Source organism: Gopherus flavomarginatus, chromosome 11 (assembly GCF_025201925.1).
Source record: "Gopherus flavomarginatus isolate rGopFla2 chromosome 11, rGopFla2.mat.asm, whole genome shotgun sequence".
NCBI lineage: Eukaryota > Metazoa > Chordata > Testudines > Testudinidae > Gopherus > Gopherus flavomarginatus.
The window spans coordinates 22,224,298-22,251,123 of record NC_066627.1 but is presented as its reverse complement, the minus strand read 5'-3'; the positions used below and the strand labels follow the sequence as shown (position 1 = coordinate 22,251,123).

The following is a 26,826-nucleotide window of genomic DNA, read 5'->3' as shown; positions in this document are numbered from 1 at the left end:
TCACTGCTCTTCTCCTGTTACAGTGAGCCCTCGGCCATGGTAACACTGGCCCCCGCAACACACACACCGCCTGTATCCTAGCTTAGTGCCAGCTACGTCTCTCTTCCCTCGCCCATCCTCAGCATCTCCTACTCAGCTGCCCTTGCGGTGGGGAGCAGCCATGTATGTCACAGGTTTCTCCTTCAATCTAACCTAACTCTAGTGTTTTTAAATCAGCTGGCCAAGAATCAGGCTCCAGACAATGGCTTGTGGGTGCCAGGCAGTTTAATCCGGTGTGGATTTTAATCCTCAACAGCAGCAAGAGAAAACTGAAAAAGCAGCTCAATGCAGCCCAGCAGCTGTGCTGACAGTAAAAGGGAGCTGGCAGGTGAGAGACAGCCAACTGCAGCCCCTGCCCTGCAGCTGGGGCACTGCAGCTTTGAGCCACCTATTCCAAGCAGGCCTGGATGGCACAGTGGCAAGAACGCCAGCAGGCAGGCTCCAGCAGCAAGTGATGACAGACATCCCTGAACCTCAGAGGAGGCTTGACCCAGAAGTCCACAGGCCACCATCTCAGTCCTTCTACCTGAGAACTGCCTAGCGTATGGCAGTTTCTTTGCTTCCCCTCTGACTTCTCACAATCAGCAGCTACAGGATCATGAAATTATGGTTGTCTGAAATCACCATTCGGTGCATGCTCATAAAAATGCCCACCTTCTCCCAACGCAGAGTTACAGCAGGTGGGCCTGCACCCACATCTCTCCATGATGGTACCAATGAAATGAAGTCCCAGAGACGGAATCTAGCACCCAAATGTCAGGAGGCGCCACAAATTCATTTTCTGTTGCAGCATTAGCACAGCCATGTTGCACAGATGTAGCATTTTCTCTGACTGCTCTCCTCCCTAAGTATGAATGCATTCCATTGTGGGAGTTCGTCTATGTCACCATGTAGACAAGCGGAGTGAACCCTTCATGTTCTAAGCAACAAATTCTGATATGCTCTGTTTCTGAACAATGTTACATTGAAGGTAGTCCATGAAAAGTTGGTAGAAAACACCCAGGGGAGGTGTGCCTTTCCTCCAGCACAACAGGCAGGGAGGAGTCTAAGCATGTGTAACTGGTGACAGGGGTGGGGGAAAATGGCTGTTAAATCTGCTCCTCCCTCTCTGGGAGCCCACCCAGCCCTCTGCAGCAAGGTGGGAGGAGCCATCAATCCCACATCATACTCTCTTTGAAACCCTGAGTTTTCCACTGAGCAAGTCCTCTAGGAGCCAGGGGTTCTCAAACCGGGGGTCATGACCCCTCAGAGGGTCATACGCTATCAGCCCCATGGGGCCGACAGGCTGGAGCCTGGCCATGCATGCGGTTGACGGGCCCAAGCCCCTGTTAAAATTAAATTAAATTACTCCTCCCCCTATTTTTAATTTTAAAGGAGGGGGGATTCTTGCTGCATGAAAGGGGCCACCAATACAGAAAGTTTGAGAATCACTGAGCTAGATAAAACACTTGATAGTGCACATTGCTCCCAGACAGAGGGCAGTGCTCAGAGACAGGCCATTGACGGAGACATCTCAGATCTGCAGGGTTATAGGCAGGGACGGCTCTACTATTTTTGCCGTCCCAAGCAAAAATGTGCTCAGACTGTGCTGCCCCGAGAATGAATGGAATGCCACCCCAGGCATGTGCTTCCTCCATTGGTGCCTGGAGCCGGCCCTGGTTACAGGCTGCTGCCCCCCAATCCACACTGCCTATAAGTGGGAGGGAAGGCCACAGCTGCACTCAGGATGAACCTTGCAGAGCTTTCCTTGGGGGAGCAGAAGAGAAACGCATGCACCCTCTGCAGACAGTAAGTCCACATTCCTGGATATGGGTGATTTCAGCATCTCGTTTTCTACTTTTATTTTTATTTTTTTTTAAACTGAAGCTGACTCTTGCAAAGATAGAAACTTCCTGCATGCAGTGGGAGGGCAGAACATCTTGGGAACACCCACTTCTGTGACCATGCCATTAACACATGGCCTGGCACAGCATTTATAGGACCACACAGGACCTCCATGAAGGCAGCAGGGCTGTGAAATGTGCTAGGAGATGGTGGAAGTGAAACTGGAGCTCCTCAGATAGGGAGCTAGAGAATGACCAGCTCACCTGCCAGGATAAGACAGCCAAAGACAAGCCTGGACCCTATTTTCCACCTTCTCCTCATTGTCCTGGGAATCCACACCCCAATCAGCTGCTTTGAACACCTGGGGCTTGTGTCCCAGAGAGCCCAGAGGCCTCCCAATACCAGCAGGGGGCAGGTGCTGCAGACATGGAGAAGGAAGAGCCCTTCCAAGCTAAGTTCCCTGTAAGTTGCGCAGCCACAAGGCAGACAGGAGAGGGAAGCCCCTGCCCCGACCCTGCCAGATTTGCCACGGCCGGGGAGAGGCACCATGAGCTGCTGCGCTAAGAGGGGGCTGAGGGGTGGGTGGGGAGTCCTCTCTCTCCACCACAGCTCTGGTGCAGCCTGCACCTCACACCCCTCACCCCCAGACCCACCCCAGAGCCCGCATCCCAACCCTCTGCCCCAGCCCTGAGCTCGCTCCTGCACCCTGAACCTCTCATCCCTGGCCCCACCCGAGAGCTTTCACTTCTAGCTACAGCCCTCCTCCCCCCCACACCCCAACCCTCTGCCCCAGCCCTGAGCTGCACCCCACACCCCAAACCCCTCATACCCACCCCAGCCAGAGCCCTCATCCTCCCACACCCCAACCCTCTGCCCTAGCTCTGAGCCCCCTCCCACGCTCCGAACCCCTTGGCCCCACCCCCACCACACATCACCTCCATATTGATGCACATAATTTTTTTACATACATGTGCGGAATAAATTTTGTTAAGAGGGAACACTGCTCCCAGGCTCAGGGGCTTCTGAGCCAGAAGCCAGATTCAGCATGGGCACTAATGCTCTCAAAGCACAAAGGGTTGGGAGGGGCTAGGTTAGGAAGCAGACTCAAGGCAAGCTTTGTAAGGTGACAGCATTCTTGCCAGGATACCCATGCATGCACACACATGCAGTTTCCCACAAAGCACAACTTCCCAGCTTTGAAGTGCCTTTCCATTCTGAGGAGTCTGTAAAAACAACACATTTTACTGCACAGATCTGCTGCCTGGGTATACTGGGGCAGAGCTACAATGCTGGCTACCCAATAAATAATTTTATGCTGCTTTTAACTGCTGTCATCCCTGCAGCATCAACTGCTCTAGAGACTTTCCAGCTCATGCATTGTGGGAAATGTTAAATGAACTCCAACCTCTAGGCCACCAGCACAACCCCACTGAAGGCCTTGCTCAGGTGTCACCAACAGCGTCATTCCGCTCAGAGAACCTTTATTACTGGCGATGGTGCACAAGCAGGACAGTACTCAGCTTGGACCGCAGACCCTCAGTGGAGTTTACAGATCTTGCAGGTAAAACCCCTTCTGTACACCCAGTAAATTTGACTGGGAGCCATGAAGAACGTGTAGCCCCACAGTGCCATGTTGTCACTTTTCAGAACAGAACCACAAGGTAACATCTATACTGCAATAAGACCCACAACACAAACTTGTCTGGCCAGGTCAGCTGACTCTGCCTTGCAGTGTCAGTGCAGTGTCTAAAAATTGCAGTGTAGGCATTCAGATTCAGGCTGGAGCCCAGGGTCCAGTCAAAGCCAGAACATCTATACTGCAAATTTTAGTCCCATAAACCCAAACCTGAGTCATCTGACCCAGGATCTGACACCCAGTGCCACAGGTTTTTTTGTTGCAATGTAGACATACTCAAGATGGTTTACTTAGCATGTGCGGTATTACTAGTTTCAATCGACCATTACTTCAAATTACTATTACTTAAATCCATTTTTCTCACACTCCACAAAGGCTCCACACCCTATGGAGGGACAATTTTAGCCATGATTCAACCTTCAACTACTTTTGATGCAGCTTTATCAAAAAAGAGAGTGACAACAACATTTTTTTGTTGTCTGAAAGGAAAAAGATTGTATTTCTGCTGGCCTGACACACAGCCCTGAGCCTTAACCTGAGAGCTTAGACAACAATGCTACACTCCGGCCGAAGTAGGGAGCTGACTTAGGTGTCTTGACTTCTGTTTCCACCTCCACCACGAATTCAGTATGTAGTCTTAAGTAAGTTACTCAGACCAAAGTTTTTCACTTGAGACACAGGCTTTCCAGACGTGCTGAGCATCTGCAGCTCCCATGAAGGTTATTAGTCAAGGGCTCAGCATCTCTGAAAAAAATCAAGCATTACATGTCCCAAGTTGAGCACCCACAGACTGGGACACCCCAAATCACAGACTTTTGAAAAATGTTGGCCCTCTCCTCCCAGGTCCTGTCATCCACTCAGTACAGCGGATTTCAGATGCCAGAAAAGAGAAAATTCTCATGTGGCTGCACTCAGCACCCAGTTTCCACAATAACTGACTCAACAAAGTACCCTCTGTGCCTCAATTCCCTCATCTGTAAAATGGGGATAACAAAAATACCTTACCTCATGGGAGGTTGAGGAATTGAACTAATGTTTCTAGCATGCATTGAGTTTCTTGGCTATAGACATCAGTATCCTGCCTGTCTCTAACACAGCAGCAGAGCGTAACCCCTGCTGGGAGATCTTGATAGGGATGACCTTACCCCTAACAAGTGAACCACAGAAACAGTTATTTTATATTTTACTGACCAGATTCTCCTCTAGTAAATATTTACCAGGTTGCACAAGCTCATCATGGCAGACAGCCTTTAAATCGGTCTACATTAAGGCCATATAGCTGTTTTTTAGACTGTAAGCTCTATAGGGCAGAGACCATCTTACACAGTGCCTAGCAAAATAGCAACCCTGCTCTCTGATGTGTCACTGCAGTACAGACAGCATAGCGAGTATAAGCCTTGCTCTGCTTTTGTGGAGTGCACTACATGCCAGGGCACTCACACCAGAGACTCGCACAGTGGAACTGCAAGAGGAATTCTTTCTAAGACCACTCTCTCCATTCTCCATCCCTGTACCTCTCTGGGCTCTATGCTGCATGCTCTTAGGACAGGGCAATGTACTTTGCACACACAGTATGTCGTCTGCAGAATGTGTACTGTGCATTTTGAATTGTTATTTATAAGCCATGTTAAAGCAGCCTTGAGAAGTGAGGGAACTTTATGCAAGGCTGGGTCAATGCTGCCACTGTAAGCTCCTGTTCCCAGGGGCCTAGATTACAGCCTGGACATTAAATTTCAGCCCTGAGCAGAATTACACGTATAAACTCACATGCAGGGATCTGGGGGGTAGAGGCAGCAGAACAAGTTATGACGATGCCAGGAATACAAGGACACCTACCATGCCACTAGTCACTAGCCAAATAAGGAGACAGGTGGCAGCAGCACTATGGCCCCACCCCCTCTTCATCTGCCTGCACACCTGGCTCCCAGGACAGGGAGCCCACTTCGTTCCCTCTGGAAGTGAGAAGTGTCCTGCACTCAGGGAGATACTTTATCCAACTCGGGTAGCTTTTCCCCAGGAGCCTGCTCTGGCGGTGCTCTTCATGCTTCCCCCTACTGGGGGTGTGGCTTACAGACACCACACAGCCTGATGACATTCATTACCAGGCATACTGTCCATGTGACAGCAGAGGAGCAGGCAGCAAAGGGGTAGGCAACCACTGCAGAGACCCAGGATTTGAAACAGTCAATCTTACATAGATGTACCACAGTCTGTGCCACATTTGAGGGGCTCCCTGACTCTCCAATGCTTTTTAGCCTCCCTTGTACTAGGAAAAAAAAACAACAAACAAACCATGAGACAAAGAGAAGCTAGCACAGAAGGATTAATCCAAGACGGCAGCAGCCGCTCTGCGCCTAGAGCCTCAGCCTGACCCTGAGGATCTATAGAAACATGGGCAGTTGAGAACACTGAAGCAAAATCTCTTGTCCCCTGGGTTTAACAAGTGCCCTTCACGGAGCAATGGTTCCCATCTCCAGCTGCAGCCATTGCAGCCCCTTAGAAGTGATGTTTCCACCCCTCGGGCAATAACGTTATCCTACCATATAATCCTTCACCCTGTGGGCCTGCTAGGGACCCCGCCATATCGCTGGCAAGGCACTTCCCGGTCAAGCCCACATTTCCAGGGGCTCTGAACTGATTTTTGAAGTTACTCTTTGGGAAGACAGTTCTCACTATTCTCATCCCAAAAGCACTGGAACATCCTGGAACCACTGGGAGAGAATCCCTCCAGCCAGAAATGCTGTGAGGAAATGCTCTGTGGCAACTGTCCTCATGCCTATGTGTGTCATGTATTCTAGCATGTTTTAAGAGTCACTTGAGCTGGTGTCCCTTGTTACCAAACAGAGGGTACTGCTAGCAGGTTGCTGTCTGGATGGCAGGAATCCTTCATTTTGGAACTTCTCCCCACTCCCCTCATTTTCTCATCCTTCCAAGCACTCTGCAAAGCTTGTTCTGGCTGCTGAGGAAGGTGTGGGTCAGGGGCGCACATTCATGGGCAGGCTTGTGTGTATGTTTAGGTTGTAATGTGTAATCCACAGGCTACACACCAAGAGCTCTGGATATGCACCTATCATAGCACTTCAGAACATTCATTTATCTCTTCAAAGGTTTGAAGAGTGGTTACTGAGAAGCAGCCCCTTCTTACTCTAGACCTGCCCCAATGTGCACCAGAGTCAGATGACTTTATTAATTAAAGTAAAGTTTTACTGCTTTTAACTCCTGTCAGACCTGCAGAGCCAACAACGCTGCTCCAGAAGAGGCAGCTGGATTCCCTGGCAACCAATTTTCTTGAAGTTGCCTAAGTTCCAATTGGTAAGAGCTGTACAAACCCAGGGAAGGCTAATGGGAATGTCACAAAGGCAAACTGCAGTACTTTCATTACTGGAGAAAGAGCGAGCCCAGATTGGGGAAGTATGCAGAACCGGTGGTGTGAACATCTTTTCAATAATAAAACCGACCACATACGATCTGCAGCTAGCGATGAAGGGATGATAAACATGGAGCCCCAGGAGGCCATTTTTACAGAATCCCCTTTCCAACAGAACCTAGCCCATTGCAAGCCCTGAAACTCTCAACAGGAAGCATTATGTCCTTACATTCCTCTCTGTTGGAGAATTGCTGTGCCCCTCCTGGCAGCTAAGAGGTGCACAGCACATTGGCCATGCTTTGGATCCATGGGGAACCCCTCAACTCACCCCAACTTCTCACCTCTCCAATCCAAAGCGTATGTGGCAGAAACACCCACAGGTAATGCCAGTTACCACCTAGAATGCTGATCGTTAGAGACACCTGCAGCCAGTCCACAGGCTCACAGAGGTGAATAGACAGCCATCTGACCAGCTCCTGCTAATCAGTGAAAGAGGAGTGGGCAGGCAGCACTAGTGACTGACAACCTCTATTTAGATGCTCTGTGGTTCCCATTACCATGGCATCCCCCTCCCCACAGCCCGAGGTGGGGTGGGGCAGACAAGTTATCTCCATTTTACAAATGGGGAATGACACCCAAAGAGGTACAGTGACTTGCCCAGATCTCTTTGCCTAGCATCTCAACAAGTCCTCGGCACATCCCACTCAGAGATGGGACAGGCTTAGCAGGATCGCACCAAGATGGCTTCCACAGCTCCCCTCAGGCCTCACCCAGTAAAGATGGTCACCTGTTGCTCCATTACACCAGCTCTCATCTCACTGGGATCCATCCTCTCCCCCACGTGGTTCTCATCTACTTGAAGTCACTGGGGACATCAGGACAGCATGGATATTGGCTGGCCATGCTCAGATGACCACCCTCCTTCATATCAGGCATGAGCAGCACCGTTTCCATGAGCAGTGACTCGAAGAGCAGCAGCTGAAACCAGGAAAATCAAGGAGAGGCTGGTGGGGAGAGTGACGCACTAAGAGCTTAGCACCTCTCTAACATCACCGTCAGCTCAGCAGGGGAGTTTGTGGCCCCAGTATCTGCCTGCCTTTCATAAAGCAACTGGACGCACAGCCACAGAACTCCCTTTCCAGAGATAGCTGCCCAGAGCACTGCACCCTCCCTCCTGTCAGACTTAGGCATAGCACTCAGAGCCTGCAGGACTCATTACTGTAATCCGTTACACCTGGGTATGAAACCACCATCCTTGAAAAAGCTACATTTAATTAAACATGCAGCCATCTGCACAGCACCACAGGCAGCAGAAAGCCACTTTATATGCTGGCTTCCTGTGGGATACCAGGGCAAATTCAAGAGCTCAGTCCTCATCTCCCAAACACTTCATGGGACTGGCCCAAGCTAACTCCAAGAGTGGCCAACCCAGCTACATTCCAGTGATGCGAGGTAACCATTGCCCTCAAGAACTAGGCTTGTATGTGTGTAGGAAATAGTCTCTCGATGACTGGCCCACCAATCTGTAACTGTCTATCGAAAGATCAGGGTGACCACAAACCTCAGCGTCTTCACAGATAACTGCAAGCGCTGCTCCCATCAGCCTGCCCACAATAACACCACACCAAGAACAAACAGCGCCAGGCCTCACTGGCTGGAGCAAGGAGAGAGAATCATATATGGCTTCATGTGCTCAGACATGTATTCTAGGAAGTGCTCAAACACCCCCCGGTGAAGGGCACCACACAGGAACCAAGACAGATCAATAAGAAAAGTAGGTTTTCCAAACCTTTAAAAGATAAACTAAAAAAAGAGCAGCATACTGTACACACACAACGTATTTTCCTTCCTGGCTTAAGCAAGCAGAGTATTGGATCCAGACAGTTACCTAGGAATCTCAGAAAGAACTCCATTCTTCTCTCTTCCCAGATGTTTAACAAATACACACAATGCATTTAATCACTATTTTGTAAAAAAACAAGAACATTAAATTTAAAACCCACATTAATTCAGCATTATGTTTCAGGTGTTTATATGCACAAAAGCCAGGAAACTCAAGGCTATGGTTTCCATAGGAATAGAAGTACTAACTCCTCATAAGTAGCAAAGCACTGATGTTTATTTCTGTAGGTACAGTTAACCTTAACGAATTATATATGTGCAAAGAGCAGAGTTAAGAGTTCTTCTAAGAACCATCACTTGGAATTTCCTGACTTCTGGGCAGGTAAAACTTCACCCAGAACCTAGCGCTGGCCTCATTTTGGGATGGAATGTACATTGTGTGGGTTTGTGTGTATCTAGTGGCTGTACTTAAGAAATTCACTCTGGTTTCAGAGACTACCTGTTTGAGCAAAACTGTCAATATGTAATAAGGGGAACACATCTGGAACCAGTTACATTGTTATAATGATACCAGAAATAGTTTAAGTGAGCTCAATGTGTATATTCACTCAAATGGGCACACACAAGTGGAGGAGAGACCATAGAACCTCCTGTGTAAATGAGAGTAAGTGACCAACCCCAATTTTTCAGTTTCCTCCATGGCTTGTGAAGAGAGAGATTTAATACAACAAAGGACAATTTGCTTCCTAAATCCTCATGATAAATGTAGGTTTTTAATAAATACACATGGGTCAAAATTCTTGAAAGTAGCCACTGGTTTTGGGTGCCCAATTAGAGACACCTTGAGTCTAAAATTCAGGGAGTTCCCAACAACTTCAGCCGGAGCGCTCACCACTTCAGAGTGTGATCCAAGGTGTCTCAAGTTGGGCACCAAAAGTAAGGCACCCAAGATTTCCAAGAGACCCTCTCAAGTTAGGGTTTTTTTCTTTAATAACTCACCCCCACACCCTCTCCTTGTTTGTGTCACAGTGTTCCCTCCTGAGCTAGAGTGGTATCCCAGCACACCTGCCCCATGTCCCCTCACAGCATATCCGAGGGCAGCTGTCTCACATTCACTTACCTATCAGACTGGAAATGACACACACATTTTTAACTAGGATATAGAAGGAGGTCAGACCAGATGATCTAATGGTCCATTCCAGATTGAAAATCTACTGTCCCTCTCTACTTTCTTCTCTTTTGCTGGAAGAGTCTAGCACCCTTTGGAATAAGCAGGGATGTCTGCATTGTGCTGGTAGTGCTCCTAGTACAGAAGATTCCATTGCATGTCCATTTTGGACACTCAGAACAACTCTCCTTTGGGGTGAAGCTTTCCCAGTCTGGGCTCAGTCGTAAGAGTCATTGGCTGGGTTGGTTGGTTGGTTTAACTTGAGCAAACTGGGCTCCAAAACTCTCAGGACTTTGGAGGTCTCGGAAATTTGCTATACCCTCACATATTCCTCACTTCCATCTGGAAAAAGACGTTTCCGTGGCAAGGATGCAGCCACTCAAAAGTGACTCAAGAAGCTGCTGTTCTGTAATACCAACCTGGCTGAGAGCTGTCTCAAGGCAGACATCGAAGAGAGTTCCAGCCTCTGGCCCCATCCAAGTTCATCCCTCCCAGTGAGCTACTGGCTGGAGAGGGTTACATCTTAACATCACAGAATTAAAAAAAGAAAAGAAAATTAAAAGCTAAAAACTGTTAATGCAACAATAAGACTGTGCAGTAAAAGTTAGGGAGAAAGGCAGACTGTGGAAATTAGGGATCCTATAGCAACCGTAATATACTAAATATCAACAAAAATAAATTGAAGTACATACAGAATGAGAGAGATGAATGGCAAATACAACTTGCATGCAGCAGGGACCGGATAACGCCACTGCGAGATGCTTATGGTTGGCATGTCTTGACTTTTATTTACTGTCACTGTGCAACCTGAACGTTGCATGTACTCACACTAGGAACATAAACTGGAACGAGTGGCCTCTTTGCACAACTTTTAGAAACAGCACATTGTGATTAAAAACAAACTCCACTGGCGTGCAGCCTTCTCCACACACGCTATTGAACTCACCCTCACTTGCCTTCATATTTAGAATGGCTAGGCAGGTTTGCTCCTCCCATTGTTCCTCATTTCACAGTGGAGTTTACACCCACTGCAAACCAGGTATTATTGCCTCTGGAGAATACAACTCCCCAAGCAGTAAGGAAACAATTTCTGGCTGAAGCACAATGGCCAACTGCCTCACTTCCTCCATGGAAAGGGGCCTTACAGTGGTGAAGGGATGAACATCCCTATATGCTATTAACTAAATAATGTCATTCAAGTGCCTACCTCTCCTTGAAGCTTTTGGGGCTCAATCTCAACAGGTGAGGTATACCTCCTACCAATGGCACAGTACCCTCAATTCTCACTTACTTCCCAGGGAGCTCACAAACCTGCTGGAATAGCACCCAGGAAACATTCTCCTACCTGACCATCAAGTGCCTGTCTTGAGCATTAAAACCCAAGAGCAGAGTTGAAAGCAGTTCCTCCGGGCACAACCACAACATCAATATTAAATAAATAATAATAACCACATATTGTCCGATTGCTAGACTGCATGCTAGATAATCCCATATAAGGGAAAATTGTGATGGTTGGAGGCATTGTCCTAACACATAGAAAGAAAATATTCTACCAGCCTGAAATATTAAGGGAATCTGAGATTTTTTGATTTAGGAGGTTTTTTTAATATCATGAGCTTACACACACACACAAGTTTTCTGCATTTCTCTGAAGACTCATTCTTTTGTAACAATGTCAGCAAGATTATCCCCAACTCTCTCACTCAGTTAGCCATCTAGAAATTCCACTGCAAGCTCTTTAGGGCAGGCATTGTCTATCCCCAGGTGCCTGTAGAGACTTGGCACACTGGGACCCCCATGCCAATCAGGACCTTGGGGCAACCACCAATATACTAACAAAGCTGCAATAATATCTAGTGTACAGTACCATCGCTTTGGGGGCAAAGGTAACTCTGATTTTCTATTATTTGTCAAGGTGCCTAGAGGAATATTTTTTGAGGTGTTTTAAATCAAAATAGGCCACCATTGTATCCATGTGTGGTTGTTACTAAACGCCCACAGGTTACTCCCTTTGTGGAGTTTGCTTTCTGCACTTCGTCCAGCTTGGACACTGGGCACTTCCACTTCCTGGCAGCAGCTCTCTCTCTGCTTCCACGTGGTAGCACAAGGCTGCAGTATCTGCCTTTCAAACATTTCAGTGGAGGGTTAAAATCTACCTCCCTGAAAGCAAAGAAAGCTTTCACTCTTAATTAAAGTAATAATTAAAAATCTCTTCTACTCATGTAAGGTTCTGTTGACCTCTGGACAGAATCTAAATTTAGGGCTCACAGGACTCAGCAGTGTTCCTTTAAGACAACTTCAGAGAATGTCTTAGGAACCTGCCTGCTTCCCCTGTACCCAACACACCAAATCCACATTCCTTTATTAATGGATCACAAGGAACAGGAGCCTGATCAATCCTTCCCTCTCTCCTTTTCAAGAGCAAATCCCTCCTGCAAATCGATGTGCAAGATACTAGCTCTTATCTCAAGAACTCAGGCCAGAACGCCACAAGTTCATACAAAAGCACAAAAGCCCCTGAGTCAACCGTCTCACTGCTTTGCAAGGCCAGAAGTTTAGCTGCTACTCTCTTTAAAATGAGTTAGTTTGCATGAGCAAATGACTTTGGAAATAAAAGACACCATTAAATAGAATATTTTGCATCATCTACCTGTAAAACTTTATGTCCCTGGAGAAGTTATTATGGAGAAAATATTAAGACTCCCTCAAGGGACATTAATCTTAAAAATTATGAAACCACAATTCTAGGGAAAGAAATTTAGGCATTTGTTTCTCATTCAGATATGCAACAGTGCAACATAAGGAACATCTTCATTCCTGAACACCAACAATTCACTGAGTCACTAGAAATCAGCGGAGTACAAAAAGATACGCATTATTGGAACTAGCAACATTGACAAAGGGCCCAGAAAACTACTGAAATCAACTACTAATAAAGACTGGTAGCACAGAAAGAGTCTATTTCCTAATTCTGATATATAAGAGAATGGAAAGAAGCGTTAATGTAACTAGTTAAATAAGGCACAGTTCTCTCCACCTAGCAAACTGCTACATAACACACCGAAATAGATAGTGACAAAGCTTAATGACACCCTCCAAAAAGGACATACTTTAATCACACACCACAGAAAAATGGTGCAAAAAGTTTGCTAATTTCAGAAGGTCAAGCTAGTTAATTGTTAACGCAGGTGCGGTGACCCCTGAAAACAAACCTCTACTTTCTGAGAAATATTGCAATCTATGGCTGTGTTTAGATGCTTTGGATGTTAAGAAAAACAGACAGCAACAGTTTCAAGGCATTGTCTGCAGATCCCAATGAGTGAAGAACCAAGCTTGCATTGTCAGTCAATTTAAAATATTACTTTTTATTTTGCAACATTTTAAATGCTATTACATAAGGCAGGAGTTGGCAACCTTCAACATGCAGCCCATCAGAGTAATCCACTGGCAGGCTGCAAGACATTTTGTTTATGTTGACCATCCGCAGGCATGGTCCCCCGCAGCTCCCATTGGCCGCGGTTCACCGTTCCCAGCCAATGGGAGCTGCAGGGGGCCGCGCCTGCGGATAGTCAACGTACACAAAATGTCTTGCTGCCTACCAGTAGATTACTCTGATGGGCCACATGCCAAATGTTGCCAACCCCTGACATAAAGTGTCCATAGAGGTTTTGCTGAGATGTAATCCTAATAATATTGCATACTATATTATACTTTAGACCTTCAAAGTGTTATAGAGACATCATTCATTAACTTTCAACACATCTCTGCTATGTGCACACACACTCCTTATAGAAGGAGAAAGTGAGGCACAGATTATGCAAGTGACACATCCAAGGCCCCAGAGGGAGCTGCTGATCTTTCCTTAGCAGGTGATTTTAAAAGGTTGCTCATTTACTTAAATTTATTTAACCTTCAACATCTCAAAACTAAAGAGAAGACAGTATTAAGAGTCAGTACTGGAAGAACAATTTCTCTACCAAGTCAGTGAGGAGGACACCTGCGTATGGCAGCTCCAAACAGAACTAGAGCAGAGGGGGCAGCACCTACAAGTGAACCAGCCAATTTTCTCCAAGAGAGATTTCTTTCTTGTGTAAACGCGTAAAGTTTGAAGCATTTATGGTGCTGGGTGGCCCAAAATTAATTCCGTTCTGGACAAGAACATGACAGAGATGCCACCTGAATGAAGTAAACAAGAGACTAAAGACAGCACTGGAGCAGCTACTTTCTTATCTATAACATGGATATGATTGTGGGAACAATGTTAACATGCTGAAGTGGGATCACATGAGCACTGTTCAACTTTCCCTCTCATTTTGCTATATTCTAACCTACCTGACACTGTGACAATTCAGCAATATGAACAGTGCCACCTGCCAAGCATCTGTAAACCTGTAAATGAAAGGCTTTGAAATGAGACGCAGTCTGGGAGTACTACCCTTAACAGTCAGGCCATTCCCAAAGACAGCACTTCAATGACGCCAGCAATTACAGAGAAAGGAATCAGAGCCTTCTATATAGGTGCATGGGATAATCTAACCCTTATGGATCACCATTCAATCTGTTCTGCTACTCTACTGACCTAATAATAGGAACCCAACATTCTTTAGCCCCAGAAAGCATCTGCTATGTTTCCTAAAGAGGGAGTGAGGGGAAGGAGGACACTATGTTTTTGCAAGAAGTGTCTCAACTCACTCAAGAAATAAACCGAGCACTTTTCATACCAAAGTTAGTAAAAGGATTTCCCACATCAAAGGCCAGCAGCAGTCCCAGCAAGACCAACTCCTTGTGCCCCTACAGAGTCTGTGTACTCATCCTCCTCAGCTACTAACTTTACTGTGAGTTTAGCACAATAGTCAGGAAAGTAAATTGATAATTAGAGAAAACCTCAGCCGTTAAGTGTGCCACTAGACAGTAATATCTCTATATTGTCTGTAGGTCTCTCTCTGACTTCTTGGAACATTTACCTTAAGAATCCTACTGATCAACACTAAAATCTATGCTGATTATCAGTAAAGTCACTGGTAAGGATACTGATAATTCCACAAAGTAATCATCAAAATGATTAGGATTAAAGCTTTGTAACATAACTGCTAGCTAACCCTGAGATGACTGCAGCATGAATGAGATGTGACTCTAATGTGCCAGTGATGCCATTCTATTGTGACATGGCTGCAATGTCACAATAGATCTGTGTCTGCTTTGCATACAGCAAGAGAGGCAGAACAGATTAGATGCTTCTGTAGGAAGAGTTGCTCCTTAATAGCATTCATTTATTTCTCCATCAATACATGGTGGAAGATGACCTTGCCTGCCATAGGTCAGTTGGCAGGAAGCCCTTAAAGATGGTACCCTGGCCTTTGAAGGGGTTTCTCTGCTAGCTTTACAGTTTAAAGACTTAATTATTAATTTACTTTGCTATAATTCTAACCAAAATACAGAATAGACAGCCAGAAATGTTGCACTGCCGATCCTCTTCGGACACAGCTATTAAATAGCTTTGCCATAGGAGTGTGTTGAATCCATATAAATGTTCAAAGCAGCCCTCTTCACCATCCTCCTCAGGCAGCATGGTACCCAACATCTGCTGGCATATCTGATTTCTAACTACTCGTTGGTAAACAAAGATCCTAAATCCCATCAGTTGCCCTAGAGCCATACATACAACCACAGCGGATACTTTACATAAGACTGCACCGACTCTGGACGCCACCTGGTTTCACCTCCAACCGTAGCATACTTCCTATGAGGGTTACTGGCACACAGTGGCAATGGTTCGTCACTGGCTCCGATTTTCTGTATGATGCCATCCGGGCCCGCAGTACCCCGTGTCACTACCAACGGGCTCACTTTGGAGGGACTGCCCAGTGCCAGGGTACCAGGCTGGTTTCACATCGCACTGTGCCAGCCACAGAGCCCCCGTGGCAGGGGCACACTTCGGGCCCGCATACTGCCGGAGAATTGCAGCCCCCCGCCCCCAACGGCCACGGGATGCCCGCACCTGGCGGCCGGCGGGCAGCGCGCAGGTGAGCGCGCAAAGCTCCGCGGCAAGAGGGCGGGCTGCCCCCGCACCTACCAACCAGGCTCGACCCAGCGATCGTCCCGGGCGGCGGGCCCGGGCTGCGGGAGGGCGGAGCGCTGGCCGCGGGCCACAACTTCTCCGGGGCAGACGGTCCCGCCCCCCTCACAGCAACTGCTGCCGGGGGGAGGGGAACAGCCCCGGGGAGCGCCCGCAACACAACGCGCCAGGCCGGGCCGCGCCGCCCCCACAGGTGTGACCCGTCGGGCCGGGCCGCAGCCCAAGGACGGAGCCCCCCGCCATGGCCGAGCCGGCCCGGACCCCCCGCCGTCGTCGTCCCCGCGCGGGCCCCGGCCGCCGAGTTCATTCATCGGGCGGCGCCCTGCGCCCAGGCCGACCCCGGCACCGCCGGGCAGCCGCCGCAGCCGAAGTTGGGCGCAGAACTTACCTAAAATGGCTCCTGCGGCAGCCAAAGCCCAGCCAGCTATTATTTGGTGAAGTTTAGCCAGCCGCCCCGCGCGCGCAGCCTAGCCTGGCCCGGCCCGCCCCCGCGCCGCCGCCACTGGCCCCTGGCCGGCCCGCCCGCCTGCCATTGGCCGGCCTGCCCGTCAGCCACGCGCAGCCCTTCTCAAGCTTGGCTGCAGCGCGCTTATTGCTAGCTCCATTGTGCTCCTATTTGCATTGATGTGATCGCTGCTGGGATTGGCTGGGCCGGGGCCGTGCAGCCCCCTTCCCCCCCCTCGCCCCCTCGAGCCACCCGGCTCTGCAGCCCCTGCCCCCCCGGCGCTGCTTCTAGCCCCCTCTCGGCTTCTATCTCTGCCGCGCCGGGCAACGGCGGCTGCAAGTTCCCGGGGCTTGAGGCGGGGGCAACCCCCAATTTCCATTGCATCCTCCAATCAAGGGGGGTTTTACTTGCTCCAACCAGAAAAATAAAAAAAAAACTCTCTCCTTTGCGTTCCACGTCTTTGCTCGCCTTTCATTTCCCGGATGTGAAATTTCCTGCACAAAAACACAATGTGTAAAGCTGGAATGTGCAAGGCTTTGCAGTGCATCCTCGCTCGCCGCGGGAGAGGAGGAGAAAGCAGGGCACAGGCAGGGATGCCAGTTACCTGGGGCTGCAGCTCTTGGATGTTAAACTGCTAGGTACCACCTCTAACCCGTGCTGCCTCCCCACAAAATATCTATCGCCTGGTGGCTCCAATGAGAGTTAATAAAAAGTAAACGGAGCCCTTTACTTTCTAATTTATTTATTTACCCCTGGTATTTAATAGGGGGGCAGTCACTTATGGGGCAAATGCATATAACTAAAAGAGCACTTAGGTTCCTTGGAACCTTAATGATGTAAAAAAGGTAGAAATAAGAATCATGATATAGAGGGCCAAAAGCTCTCAGAGCCTCCATCTCTTTCTGCAAACATACTCCAACTAGGGCACTGCTCTTTGTTAGACTTGTTGGAGGGATGGTCCAAAGTACTCAGCTGCAGAGTGGTGAAATCTTCCCAAGCGCCACTCAGAGTGCTGTGAAATCCTGCCTTCCATGAGAGAAGTGACAACAAACATAAGGGTTAGGTTCTGCCCTTGACCCCCTACAGTGATCAGAAAGATGTACTGCAGGGGTCTTTGGAGCAGGGTGTGACAGAGTCTTCGATAATCTGGCCCAACAGAACAGGTTGGAGACGGCAGACGGGTCTTCAGGCCTCCTGTCTTTTCACCTTCTTTTCATCTCCTTGTTCTCATGAGATGCAGCAGTTTTTCACTCAGCCCCTTTGTGATCTTAAATACCACATTAGTCCCTCTGGCCCCTCACCTCCTGCGAGCTGCTGCAATTCCTGGGAGCCACCCCGACACTGTCCACCTTCTACTGGTTTCTCTTTCTCTGGGACATCTTTTCCAAGTGAGATTAATGTTTCCCAGTGAAGTGTCCAGAACTCATCAATTTCAATCTTTTTTTTTCCCTAGGGAAAAACCATCCTGATTTTCAGATTCAGTCAAAGAAAGCTCAGCACCACTGAGAGCCAAGCCAACAGATGTGTTTAACACCCTGTTCTGGCACCCACTTGGCTTTCCTTTGTGTCAGAGAAGCTCCCATACCATTACATTACAGATGTGACTGTACCTTGCCCAGCGCTGCCACAAGCCACTCTTCATACCAGTGTGTCACAACTGGCCCTAATGTCTAAATCTCACTGACTCTCTCTATGTGCTGCAGAATCTGATAGTCTCTCCTTGGTAAATCATACTATACAACTTGCTGCTTCTTTTCAGCATGATTAAACTAGTGCTGTTCCAGTTTCTTTTATCAGCCTTGATTTTCCCCAGCTATTCCCATGCTCTGGAGTTGCCAAACATTGGGAATCCACTCACTTGTTTCACTTATTACTGACATTCATATTAACTATTTATTTGCTCAATAGATATCTTGTAAATATGTATATTTTAAAAATCTTACCACAGATTATTAAAATAGTGGCTCAGATATTCAAAATGAGGCTGGGAAAGCACCAGAAAATAGAATTTAGGGAATGATCCTGCATTGTCTGGGAGCTAAGCTAGATAACCTTTGAAGAGCTGATCTTAGGAATAGCTCCATTGGAGGCACCTGGCTTCGAGTTACTCTGTCCTTAGAACAGCATAGTGAGAAGTTGTAGTCACCTTTCTTAATTACATACCCAAGGCAGTCTCTTGCTTTAGAGCAAGATTCAGATACCCTTGCTCATGCTGAGAAGCACCTTAATCTTCACAAATTCCCACTGGATCCTTTGATGTAGGAATGTCGACTAGAACTAGGGAGGTAGTATTATCTCTGTATTTACCATTGATGAGACCACTGCTAGATTATTACTGTGTCCAGTTCTGGTATCCGCACTTTAGAGAGGATGCTGACAATTTGAAGATGCTTTAAAGAAGAGTCACCAGAATGACTTAAGATCTGGAAAACCTGCCGTACAATGAGCAATTTAAGGAGCTCAATCTCTTCCGTTTATCAAAGAGAAGGATTAGAGGTGACTTGATTATAGTCTTTTAGTACCTACGGAAAGAAAAATGCTTCTGGAAACAGAGCTCATCAATCTAGCCGACAAAGACATAAGGACCAGTCGCTGGAAATGTTAAACCATTGGAACAGATTGCCAAGGGATGTGGTGGAGTCTTTACAGCAAGACTGGATGTCTTTCTAAGAGATCTGCTCTAGTTCAAACACAAATTATAAACTCATTCAGGGATCACTAGGTGTTATTCTCTGGCCTGTGCAATGTGTGTCATACTTGATGGTCATAATGGTCCTTACTGACCTTACAAGCTAGGAACCTATTAAAGTCTCATTAAACATGAGCCTACCCCATAGAAAGCAGGGGACCTAATCTCCTCCCACAGGATACGAGTAATTCCTTGGGCATCAATAGGAGCTAGTTGTATCCAGAGGGAGGGGAATAGGGCTCCAGTCTGGGATCACCCCACCCCTTCTCACTTCCTTGCCCATCTCCAAATCAATTCCAATGTGACCTATTGGTTCTCAAAACCTCCATTGCCAGGCTGCACTCTGCTGGACCTCCTGAGAGCTTTATGTATTCTAGCATCCCCATTCCTCTGACTATGCACACTCACTCCACCCTAGACCTCTTGCTGAGCAGTTGGGATCCCCCACCCTTCCTGCAAACCAGATAGATAATTTCTCTCTTCAAATCTCACTTTGAAAACTTCTGGTGCATTTGAATCTATAAAACAACCCTGAAACTCTCCTTGCCTCCTTCCCCCCTTGTTGCCTCCTGCTGTTCCACTCTACATAGAGCTGATCTGTCTCTCCTACATCCACTGGAATCTTTACCCCATCCCTATTTTGGGCATCACTTTCCCCCCTCTGACTAGATGAGATCTGCTAGATCCAAATGTGCAAAGTGCTTCTCCTCAAACTCCTTTCCTCCTCTATCTCTGTAACCCCTCTCCGTCCCTCTGCCAAGTGTTCCTGATCTCTCTGCATTTCCCTATGTCCTGCCTTCCCTCACCCTTTTCTGTACTCTGTCTCAGAATTAACTCCTAATTCTTTGTATGAAGAACGCTCTGAAAAGTAACTTGTATTTTTATTATCAAAATGCCAACAGCAATTCATGTAAAGACTAATCACTTTTTAGTTCTCTGAGCTAAAAAAATGCACCTGAAACCGGTTAACTATCTTTGTGTTATAAATTCTGAAAAGATGGCTTTGTAGTAGAATGTCATCTGCCAGTTCAGTCTTAAGCAGGACTGTGCTACTAGGTTAGACTTCTCACAATAAAAGTGATCATCAGGCTCAACACAAAGTAGATTTGGAAAGGCAGGTTTTGTGTGATGATATTTCACTGTGTTATTGATAGCATAACAGAACAGGGTTAGCACAGCGTGCGTTCCATCTGCAGAAAACACAGATGATTTCTGCCTGATCATTGCACATAGGCAGCACAGGTGGTCTCTAAGAATCTATAAATTTGGTTTGCCCCAAAGTTCTTACCTACATCTGCTCCCATTAAAGTCAATATCAAAGACTCTGTTGGCTTCAAATAGGATCCGAACTGCACTATTCCCACATACTCTGAGATCCAGAAATGATCTTACCTCAAGACATGTGTGGCCCAGTTAGCCTGTGTGCTCCAGGGCAGACTGGTGATACTGTATCAAGCTCTAGATCCTGCAAGGAGCTGAGACCCCTCCATCCCATCCCATTGACCTCTGTAAGAGCTGTGGGCACCCAGCACATCCAGAGAGACACTCAGAATTTTTCAGCCCCACGCTGAAGAGAGTTGCTGGGTTGCCAAGAGTCAGAAAATGTAGTTACCCAAATGCAACTCACAGTAAAACCATCGAAAACTGTCACTGATGGTGACTGTTACTCCTGGGGGAATTGTGCACTGAAAAATTAAAAATTATCTGCCAAAAAATTAAAAATTCTGCACACAATCTTTTAACATTATGCATAATTCTGCATATTTTATTTTTCAAAATAACACTATATGTATATAACTCAAAATAACACCAGTTTTCGTAATGTATTTAATAATACCTATCAGCAACTATTTCTATAATAATACAGACAACAACAACAACAAAAACCCCAGGAGTAGAGAGTTAAAGAAACCCCTACAACAACCCAGTTCCTGTTTCTCTGCCCCTCCCCCACAGAGCCCAGCTTCAGGCCCAGACACGGACACCCACACCACAGATCCCAGCTGTGGGGCGCCCCCCAGCCTAGACATCCACATCCCCTACCCCCAGAGCCCAGCCATGCCCTCCAGCCCCAACACGTGCATTCCCTCCCTCCAGAGTACAGGAATCCAGAGGGAGAAACATCCTGATGCTGGGTCCCACGCTTCTATGGAGTTTCCTGCATGCTGCCTCCTTCCTTCAGGGCATGCCAGGAACTTCAGCTGCTGGAAACCCTCCAGCTCCATCCTCCTCCCCTCCAGTGTCTTCTTTTGTGAGCTGGGGAGCTGGGATCTGCCAGGTCCAGTAGCCCCTAGTGGCAGCCAGAAGCTCTGCAGCACCAATTCTGCAGGGGAAAAGGAAATTCTGCATAGAACATTAATTCTGCACAAATTCTGCATTACACAGTGGTGCAGAATTCCCCCAGGAGTAAATGATTGTCAAGTGCCTAGTCTGAGTGTCCCATCAGGCAACACATAGATTCAGTGAGAGGAAAAGTAATGGACCCCAGGAAGCATGTCTCTTCCCTTGATGGTGCTCCTTCTTCCTTTTGTCCCTATCCCTTCAGGTTCCCTGCTGGTGGCTGCCCCTCTACTCAGTGACTCATTTCTCTGCTTTCCTATTGTCCCATACTGAGCTCTGGGTGCAACATGTAGCCTGCAAACATCTGGGGAACCTTCTTTACAGAGAAGGATTTCTGATCTGTGGGAGGGAAGGGAGTGCCCCATGGCTGGGAATGTTTCAAACTAGACTGGACAAAGCTCTGGAGAACAGACTGTGGGGAGCAATCCTGAACTGCCTCCCGAGGGGGAGGTACTAGGAGGTGACCTGTATTATCCGTGCATGCTGGGAACCAGGCCTCAGGTGATAATGAAAGCCTCTGAATAAGAAGAGCTGCTTCAGTCCATCAGGGGATGGAGCTGATAGAGACACCAGCTAGAGGGAAGAACTGTCTGGAGAGCCAGCTGGAGAGCTGAAAGAATTAAGAACTGCAGGGAGCAAGAAGGCTGCTGCAGAAGACCAGGGGTCAGGAGACAGGATCTAGCAGCCTGGGCTGGTTGAAAAGTTTCTGGAAAAAACTGTTTTTGATGAAGAGTTGAGTTTTGCTTAAAAGAGTGAGAAGGACCCCAAGTGTAATAGAATGCTAAACTGTGTTATAATGTTCAACCGCTAGGTAACACCATATGTAACATACCTTATATGAACATACAACAGCTATACCTGGCAGACATTAAAGGATTTATAGGGAACACATCTATAGTAACTTCTTCTACAATGGAAGCTGGGTAGCCAGTCCATATCTGGTACAAACTGACCTGCAACCTCCAGTGTACAAGCAGTTATGACATGGTGTCAGAAGTAAAGGTAGCCTAATTGATGCCAGAGGAGAGCAGAAGCAGAAGTAAAAACAACAGCAAGAGTTGCAAACAGAAGGCACAAAGCGACAAAAGGTTGTGGGATCTCATCAACATTCTACCTTCAATGCCCTCAGAGAACGTCAGCTTTGATAGACCTTCAGAATGAACAGACTGGAAGCTGTGTTTTGCATTGCTACAAAATTCCACTAGGAAACTGGAGATATTCAGATATCTTCTTTAATTTATGCTATGTGGAAGCAAGCAGAGCATATCTTTAAATCCATTGACTTTACTGAAAACAGTCACAAAGATGACTAAGAAAGAGTTATGGCTATGTTCAATGCATACTTTATACCTCAGACAAAAGTGATTTATGAAAGAGCAGCAAACAGAGCAGTAAACAGCGGAGTTTGAGTGGGACTTCTGTTGGAGGAGAAGATATTTTGTAGCTAGTATAGTTGTAGTTGTATTTGTATGTGTGGAGGCTGGTAGAGGCAGTGTGCTGGGAGAGAAGCTGAGCCCTGATTAAGGGGTGGGGATTCTCTGACTAGGGGTCCTCTAAAGGTAGCCAGCCAGTCAGGAAGCAGCATAGACAGCTGCCTGTAAACAGAGCTGTAAACAGGGGAGTTTGAGTGGGAGTTTGGGGGGAAGACCAAGAGGCAGGCAGAGGAACAGCCAGGTTAGTGAAGGGAGTGTGTGGTGTTCTAGCAGTGTTTTGGGGTTTGTTTTGCTGTGGGTGGTGGTGTTGTGGTTTGGTTTGTGTTTCCCAGATTTACAGGATTTAGATGGGAAGCCTATGACAGATACAGAGGCAGGAATGGTAGTGACCCAAGCAGTGGAAGACACAATGGAAATGACTGGATGTGGAAGCTGCGGCATGTACATGATCCTGGAGAGGGTACCTGATAAAAGTTTCATCTGCATGAAGTGCTGCCTGATAGAGCTGATGGAAGAAAAGATACGAGGATTGGAGATGCAGGTGGAAATTCTGGTTGAGTTTAGAAGAGGGTTCGAGTGGATGATAGAGCAAAGATATGAGAGTCTGGAAAAGCTCAGACTTGCAGATGGAAGCAGGACCAAAGAACTCTGAGGGGAGACTGCTGGGTGAGGAAAGTGGATGGTGGAAGCGTATGACTAAGAGAACCAGGCAGAGGAAAAGACCCGCTAGTGAAGGAGAAATAGAGCTCAGGAACAGGTGTGCGGAGTTGGAAAATGAAGAAGGGGAACAGCAGGTGATCACTGAAGGTGAGAGGGTAAGGAAGAAGAGAAGAGCAACTAATCCTGTAGGAAGAGGGGAAGAGTCAATGGAGATAACACCAAATATGAGCCCCCAAGAGGATACAGGATGAGTTGCGGAGGATTGCAAGGGTGAATAGGAATCGAGAGGACTTGCAGCCAGAGGGAACAGGGATGGACTGGAGAATCGCACCCACACCAGGAAAAGGCAGGTCTACATGATTGGGGACTCCTTACTGAGAAGAATAGACAGGCTTGTAACCAGAGCTGATCCAGAGAACAGAAGGGTGTGCTGTCTGCCAGGTGCTAAGATACGGGATGTGGACCTGAGGCTGAAGAGGATCCTAATGAGACCGGGAAAGAATCCACTGATTGTCCTTCCTGTGGGAACAAATGATACAGCTAGATTCAGAGGGAGACTATGCCAGGCTGGGGAAGATACTTAAGGAAATCAGGGCTCAGGGGATCTTCAGTGGGATTCTGCCTGTTCCATGAGAAGGGCAACAAAGGTATGAGAAGATTATGACAATTAACAGATGGCTCATGCAGTGGTGCTATAAGGAGAGCTTTGGGATGTATGACCACTAGGAGGCATATATGGACAGAGGACTGTTCTTTTGGGATGGACTTCACCTGAGTAGGGAGGTAAATAGACTTCTAGGATGGAGGCTGGCACAACTGATTAAGAGAGCTTTAAAGTAGGAATTGGGGGGAGATGGTTGGGAAATGTCCAGGTAATCTTCACGCCGGAATTTAACATTGAGAGGGAAGAAAATGAAGTAAGAAAGGATACAGCCATGGGTAGGAGAATGGACATAAGGGGGAAGGGTAGTGTAGATACCAGTCTAATAGGTGATACTGGTGGTAAAATGTCTGGGACTAATTGGGTAAAGAATGTGAGCGAAGCCAAACAGGAGAAATTAATATGTTTGTACACCAATGCGAGGAGCCTAGGTAACAGAATGGAGGAACTAGAGTTACTGGTGCAGGAAGTGAAGCCAGATATTACAGGGATAATAGAAACATGGTGGAATAGTAGTCATGACTGGAGTACAGGTATTGAAGGCTATGTGCTGTTTAGGAAAGACAGAAATAAAGGCAAAGGTGGTGCAGTAGCATTGTGTATCAATGATGAGTTAGACTGTAAAGAAATAAGTGATGAAATGGATAAGACAGAGTCTGTGTGAGCAAAAATCACATTGGGGAAGAAAGCTACTAGAGCCTCCTTTGGGACGGTGCTTGGGGTGTGCTATAGACCAATGGGATTTGATTTGGATATGGATAGAGACTTTTTTAATGAAGTAAATACTAATGGGAATTGCATGATCATGGGAGACTAACTTCCCAGATATAGACTGGAGGACAAGTGCTAGTAATAATAATAGGGCTCAGATTTTTCTGGATGTGATAGCTGATGGATTTATTCACCAAGTAGCTGAAGAACCAACAAGGGGGGATGCCATTTTAGATTTGGTTTTGATGAGTAGCGAGGACCTCATAGATAAAAATGGTTGTCAGGGACAACCTTAGTTCGAGCAATCATGAGCTAATTCAGTTCAAACTAATGGAAGGATAAACAAAAATAGATCTGGGACTAGAGTTTTTTATTTCAAAAGGGCTAACTTTAAAGAATTAAGGAAATTAGTTAGGGAAGTGGATTGGACTGAAGAACTTGTGGATCTAAAGGTAGAGGAGGCCTGGCATTACTTCAAGTCAAAGTTGCAGAAACTATCAGAAGCCTGCATCCTAAGAAAGGGGAAAAAAATCATAGGCACGAGTTGTAGACCAAGCTGGATGAGCAAGCATCTCAGAGAGGTGATTAAGAAAAAGCAGAAGAGAGTGATCAGCAAGGAAAGCTACCTTACTGAGGTCAGAACATATAGGGATAAAGTAAGACAGGCCAAAAGCCACGTAGAGTTGGACCTTGCAAAGGGAATTAAAACCAATAGTAAAAGGTTCTGTAGCCATATAAATCAGAGGAAAACAAAGAAAAAAGAAGTGGGGTCACTAAACATTGAGGATGGAGTGGAGGTTAAGGATAATTTAGGCATGGCCTGATATCTAAACAAATACTTTGCCTCAGTCTTTAATGAGGAGCCTAGGGATAATGGTAGGATGACAAATGGGAATGAGGATATGGAGGTAGATATTACCACACCCGAGGTAGAAGCCAAACTCAAACAGCTTAATGAGACTAAATCAGGGGGCCCAGATAATCTTCATCCAAGAATATTAAAGGAACTGGCACATGAAATTGCAAGCCCATTAGCAAGAATTTTTAATGAATCTGTAAATTCAGGGGTTGTACTGTATAACTGGAGAATTGCTAACATAGTTCCCATCTTTAAGAGAGGGGGAAAAAGGTGATCCAGGCAACTACAGGCCTGTTAGTCTGACATCTGTAGTATACAAGGTCTTGGAAAAAATTTTGAAGGAGAAAGTAGTTAAGGACATTGAGGTCAATGGTAATTGGGACAAAATACAACATGGTTTTACAAAAGGTAGATCGTGCCAAACCAACCTGATCTCCTTCTTTGAGACGGTAACAGATTTTTTTAGACAAAGGAAACGCAGTGGACCTAATTTACCTTGATTTCAGTAAGGCATTTGATATGGTTCCACATGGGGAATTATTAGCTACATTGGAAAAGATGGGGATCAATATGAAAATTAAAAGGTGGATAAGGAACTGGTTAAAGGGGAGACAACAACGGGTTGTACTGAAAGGTGAACTGTAAGGCTGGAGGGAGGTTATTAGTGGAGTTCCTCTGGGATTGGTTTTAGGACCAATCTTATTTAATCTTTTTATTACCGACCTTGGCACAAAAAGTGGGAATATACTAATAAAGTTTGCAGATGACATGAAGCTGGGAGATATTGCCAATACAGAGAAGGACTGGGATATGATACAGGAAGATCTGGATGACCTTGTAAACTGGAGTAATAGTAATAGAATGAAATTTAATAGTGATAAGTGCAAGGTCATGCATTTAGGGATTAATAACAAGAATTATTGTTATAAACAGGGGACGCATCAGTTGAAAGTAACAGAGGAGGAGAAGGACTTTGAGTATTGGTTGATCACAGGATGACTATGAGCCGACAATGTGATATATGGCTTTGAGAAAAGTTAATGCGGTCTTGGGATGCATCAGGCGAGGTATTTCCA

The 26,826-nt window shown here is 46.6% G+C and overlaps 1 protein-coding gene across 16 annotated transcripts in view; it reads right to left on the bottom strand.

The window, feature by feature from the left end:
• The window catches only part of CHD6 (chromodomain helicase DNA binding protein 6), a 213,768-nt gene extending 197,310 nt beyond the window's left edge, over window positions 1–16,458 (bottom strand). For 11 of the 16 annotated variants that reach the window (XM_050918562.1, XM_050918564.1, XM_050918568.1 and 8 more), the window contains exon 1: window positions 16,341–16,455. The gene's annotated coding sequence lies outside the window, so the exon portion shown is untranslated. Of the gene's footprint in view, window positions 1–16,340 lie in introns of all 16 variants that reach the window. The other 5 variants (XM_050918559.1, XM_050918561.1, XM_050918560.1 and 2 more) reach the window with 3 other exon arrangements.
• Window positions 16,459–26,826: the final 10,368 nt, after the last annotated feature.